The 5808-nt window shown below is 42.4% G+C and overlaps 1 pseudogene; it reads right to left on the bottom strand.

Annotated features, from left to right (window-relative positions):
* Positions 1-4489: 4489 nt before the first annotated feature.
* On the bottom strand, positions 4490-4912 carry LOC113219737 (annotated as a pseudogene).
* Positions 4913-5808: the final 896 nt, after the last annotated feature.

Here is a 5808-nt window from a genome sequence, read left to right as displayed (position 1 = left end):
GTCCTTTAGTTCAGTCCTTGACCTTCAGAAGAAATCTGTGTAAAATGGAATATTCCATGGAATCATGGAGGTTTTCCTCCTATCAATCATTTTCCTCTTCCTCTAATAGAGCTCTGCACTTTCATTTTTCTGGTGTTTTTGCCTGTGACCATTCCACAGAGATTGCGAGGAAGAAAACAATGATCCTTCACCAACTGCATAAAACTCCAGGATTTCTCTTCCGTGGCCGCCTCCTTCACTTTTTTGTTTCTTGTTTGGAAAATGCTTCCTGAGTCTTATCTCCAGGTGCCTGGCTTTTTGGGCAAGCTTTTTAATCAGCTATTTCCCACTTCTGGTGCAATGACATGGGCTGGAATTTGAATTCTTTTCAAGGCGTCTTAGAGAGTCCTAGTGATAGGTCACAGGCTATCTCTCCTCGAGATTTCACCCCTGCCAGCCAGTCCTGTCCTGGTGCAATGGATCTGAATCCGAGATCTGCTATTGCTGTCTTTACTTACTAGAAAATAGGTCATAGTTTTTTTTAGGCTGAGGAACTTCTGACTGATTTCCAACACTCCTCCACATTATTTAAGTTCTTTTTAATCTTCCATATTGTTTTAGTTACTGAATTTGGTTTTTTCTTTTTTTTTTTATTTTCAGATTCCCTTTTTTTTTTTAAGACAAAGTCTCACTCTAATGCCCAGGCTGGGTGATCTTGGCTCACTGCAACCTCTGCCTCTGGGGTTCAAGTGCTTCTTCTGCCTCAGCTTCCCAAGTGGCTGAGATTACAGGCATACACCACCACTCTCAGCTAATTTTTGTATTTTTAGTAGAGATGGGGTTTCACCATGTTGGCCAGGCTGGTCTTGAACTCCTGATCTCGGGTGATCCACCTGCCTCAGCCTCCCAAAGTGCTGCAATTACAGGTGTGAGCCACCACGCCCAGTCCTGTGCCTAATTTATAAATTAAACTTTATCATAGATATCTATAAGAAAAAACATAGTATACATAAAGTTCAGTACTATCTGCAGGTGCAGGCATCTACTGGGGTCTTGGAAGTATCCTCCAAGATAAGTAAGCATTACTGTTTTGTGTGACTTTGCTTATTAGTTGTAGATGGAAAAATAAGTGTATTGAAGAGGTTATCTTTACTAAATATTTAAGAGATTTAAGAACAGGCATTTAAACTAATGTTTCAGAGGCATAGAATCATTTTCAGATTCATAGCTAGAAGGGGCCTTAGAGGACAGATCGTGTAGTATTACCTTATTTTACAGATGATGAAGCTGGTGTCTTAGTGTATAAATAACTTTCTCACATTCATACAACTGGTTAGTGATAAAATGAGGATGAGGTATGGTTTTCCTTGCAAGACTCCCAGCACTTTTCCTATTACACTGAATTTTGTATACATGTTATCGCTCCCTAAAGTCATAAGTTAATGGAAGACAGAGGTCATATCCATTCATCTCAATGTTTTTAACCTTTTTTTTTTTTGAGACAGAATCTTGCTCTGTCACCCAGGTTGGCATGCAGTGTCATGATCTCGTCTCACTGCAACCTCTGTCTCCTGGGTTCAAGCAATTCTCCTGCCTCAGCCTCCCAAGTAGCTGGGATTACAGGCACAAGCCACCACACCCGACTAATTTTTTGTATTTTTAGTAGAGATGGGGTTTCACCATATTGGCCAGGCTGGTCTTGAACTCCTGACCTCATGATCAGCCCACCTCGGCCTCCCAAAGTGCTGGGATTACAGGTGTGAGCCACTGCACCCAGCCTCATCTCAATTTTTATGAAAGATAAAAAATTAGAATGCCTGGCAAATACAGCTGCCAAATAGCAGATGCTTAGTTAATTCTCTTTGAATTGAGTTCTTAGATGATGAAACATTCTTTTTCTTGGTCTCATGTTCATGAGAAGCCACTCTGTTCATTGAATATTTACTGATGTCTTACTATGTGCCAAGTACCGGACTAAGATAAAAAATGAGAATTAAAATGAAGATCTACTTTCAGTTTTGGGTCTATATTAAAATATTACTGTGAGGGTGTTCAATTCTCAATTAGAAAGGGAAGGAAGTGAATTTTTAGCTGAGCAATTTCCCTTTTATAGACTCATTTGCATTTCCTAAAATGTTAGTGCTAACAGGAACTTAGGTTACCTAAGATCACATTGTCAGTAAATGGCAAAGCAAGGATGAGAGTGAATATCATCAGCTCCCTCAAAATCCAATATTCCTTCCATTACAAATAATCTCTTTCTTTTGCATTTTTGGAATGACATATACAATAGTTAAATTTATGAGTGTTAATAAAATGGAAATCCATGTTTCTTCCGGATTAGGTATCAAAACACCTGAAGAAGGATATGGAAAGAAAGTGGGACGGGAGAACGGAACCATTAACTCTTAGTGAAAAGAGCAGAAGATGCCCTAATCATCTGTGTCAAATTATGGCATATTACAGGCGCATGCCACCACGTCTGGCTAATTTTCATATTTTAGTAGAGGTGAGGTTTTCCCATGTTGGCCAGGCTGGTCTCAAACTTCTGGCCTCAAGTGATCTGTCTGCCTTGGCCTCCTAAAGTGCTGGGATTACAGGTGTGAGCCACCTCCCCGGGCCTAAATTAAAAAAAAAAAGATTAAAAAAAATTTAAAATATAACAGGGACAAGGTCTCGCTATGCTGCCCAGGCTGTTCTCAAACTCCTGGGCTCAAGCCATCTGCCTGTCTTGGCCTCTCAATATGTGGGCATTACAGGTGTGAGCCACCACGCCCAGCTGAAAATATGTTTTGACTCTGCACTTTCATCCTTGGATACCAATGTACTTTGTAAGCATTAATTGGCTGTTATCTAACCGTGTGTCTTAAGGGCATAGACTGTTATTTCTTCATCCCACAGAGGAATGAACTCAGTTCCAGAGAGGTTTGGAGAATTATCCCAGCATAGCACATAAGTGTGATTAAGCCAAGCAAAATTTAAGCCTAGGAGCTTAAATTCCTGTTAAGGATTTGGCCACCTTGATGTGATCTGGGAATTTGAAAGTTGTGCAATCCTTATGTTTTTTTTCCAGCTCTCAAGCAAGCACTAAGGAGGTAAGGAGAAGGCTACCCTTCTTTAAACTCTGTCTGGCCCTTTGCTGTGTGTTAGCTCATTTAATCCTCCCAGCAAGTATTTCCCCATTTCACAGATAAGGAAAGTTTCAGAGGTTAAGTAACTTCTGCAAATTCACATACTTATAGTAAGAGGCAGAGTCAGAATTGAAACCTTTCTTTCTGACTTCTTGAGTTCATGTGCTTCGTGGAAACCATGAAATTATAAATTTGGAGACCTGGCCTCTAGGCTGATTTTGCCACCAAACTGAAATAACACTGATCAAAAGAGACACCAATCCAGACCCATAATCATCTCCAGCCCCTTTGCTTGGTCAGGGGCTTCCTTAGCTTATTCATCACCTCACACGGGGACAAAAGTGGATCCATGTAGTAGGCCTCCTGACTTCATCTTTCTTCCCTGCATAAATATCATTCATTTGACTATTTTATGTTGTACCATATGCTACAGCATAGCAAAATTTGATACATTATTTTGAAAAATTGAAACTCCAAGATGAATGCTGTTAAGAATCAATCCAAACTGGATGTTTTTCATATGTAGAAATAATCCACATAGAGATAGTCATGTGACCTGTCTGTCCTTCTAAATCTCATCAGGAGGACTTCCCTAAGCTGGTGAGAGGATGTTGAGGGGGAATTGCCTGGAGGGAGATGATTTAAAAGGAGACTTAAAAGGCCTAAGCATGGGGGTGGGAAAAGGTCTTAATAGCCAGGAATTCAGAGGGACTTGAGGATGAGGAGCTAAGTCTGGCAGAGATGGGGATGGTGGAGAGTTAGAACAGGGAGGAAAAGGAGGAAGGACAGAGACTTTCTCTTTTCTGCAGCTCCTTGGCCTGGCTTCTCTGCCCACAGCAGCTCTTGCACGTAACTTAGGGCCTTTTCACATTCCAGGAGCTGGCAGTGCCCTCAGCCAGGTATAGAGCCTTGTTGGGTTGGTTGGTTTGTCTTTTACCCCCTTTTGAATAGCAGCCCCCTGTGGCAGGCTGATGCCTTGGAGAACATCATTGTACTTGCTTCATGCCAGGCATGATGTGTTTTCAAACTGCAGACTCTTGGACACTAAGCCTGCTGCCTTCTCAGATGGAAACTTCTTTTCATTTTTCAGCAGGTCATTCACAGTCCCCACCTCATTCAGCCTCCATGGATGCTGCTTCCCTCACAGTTCTCCTAAATGCCAAATCCCCAGCACTCTGTGTCCCTGGCCCACTGAGGCATATATTTTATTTTAGTTTTAGTTTTTTAAACTCAAACATTATTTGTTACATAGGTATTTATTACACAATGATGGACTTTTACTGATAACTCGTGATGGGCTTTAAGATAGGATTCCTGGTAACAAGTACGGGCACCAGGGCCTCTAAACGTTCTGGATTGGCAGTGATGGGGGTCAGCCATCAGCAGGGTCCAGCCATACTGGATGAGGATGTCTTTGACCTTGGAAGCCACTTCCACATATTTCTGGTAACAGGCCACTGGGGCTTTGGAGATGGACTGACAGCATGAATCTGGGCTACCTGACCAGCACCCTTCACTAGGACATGGATGTCCACGCCAGCAATTTGCTCCTTGCCCAGAAGCAGAACTGGTTCCAGCAGCTTGTAATGCAGTGTGCATGGCTCCATCATCTCCAGGGGCCACCTGTTCACTTCCATGAGGCCACTGCCATGTCTGAAGCCCACCATGGCTGTGGTCATCTTCCTCTGTCCAAAGACCTGCATGGACTGCAGCAGGCTCTTGGCTATGGGCGTAGATGAGAGATCCTCACCATGCAGCACTGCCCCTGGAAAAGCCGATGTCATATATTTCAATGCACCCATTTTATAGAACATATGGGGAATACCTTAGAGTTCTTTCTGTTTTCTTTATTGAAATATAGCCAAAAAGTTTGTGGACCCATAACACACAAGGAACTAGCAAGTGATAGATTCCTCTTATTTCTCGGTGTCTTGTCTGATGCAATCTGATTTTGGATAACTCATCTACCATTCATCCATTCATTTCACCCCCAACATAACACACCAAAAAAAAAAAAAAAAAAAAAAAAAATTCTAATACTTTTCTTTGTCAAGAAACTTAGGCCAGGCATGATGGCTCATGCCTGTAATCCCAGCACTTTGGAAGGCCAAGGTGGGAGGATCACCTGAGGTCAGGAGTTCGAGACTAACCTGGCCAACATGGTAAAACCCCGTCTCTACTAAAAATACAAAAATTAGCCAGGCATGGTGGTACATACCTGTAGTCCCAGCTCCTTGGGAGCCTGAGGCAGGAGGATGGCTTAAATCCAGGACATGGAGGTTGCAGTGAGCTGAGATTATACTGCTGCACTCCAGCCTGGGGGACAGAGCGAGACTCTAAATTTCTCAGCTTGTTATCTGAGAAGAAGAAAAACAGAAAGGAAGGAAGGAAGGATGGAAAGGAACCTAAAGACTACAGGTAGTAAATGGCATTTAAGCTGGGACCCTCTCTCACATCATGTAATTTTATAACTAGTATTCTGCCATTGAAGAAACTCTATTTTATTTTATTTTATTTTATGTTTTTTTGATACAGAGTTTCACTCTTTTGCCCATGCTGGAGTGCAGTGTCACAATCTCAGCTCACAGCAAACTCTCCCTCCAGGGTTCAAGCAATTCTCCTGCCTCAACCTCCCCCTGCCTCAGCCTCCCGAGTAGCTGAGACTACAGGTACAGTGCCATCACACCTGGCTAGTTTC

This window comes from Piliocolobus tephrosceles, chromosome 16 (genome assembly GCF_002776525.5).
Source record: "Piliocolobus tephrosceles isolate RC106 chromosome 16, ASM277652v3, whole genome shotgun sequence".
NCBI lineage: Eukaryota > Metazoa > Chordata > Mammalia > Primates > Cercopithecidae > Piliocolobus > Piliocolobus tephrosceles.
The sequence above is the reverse complement of the archived record's forward strand: the minus strand, read 5'-3'. Positions and strand labels throughout refer to the sequence as shown.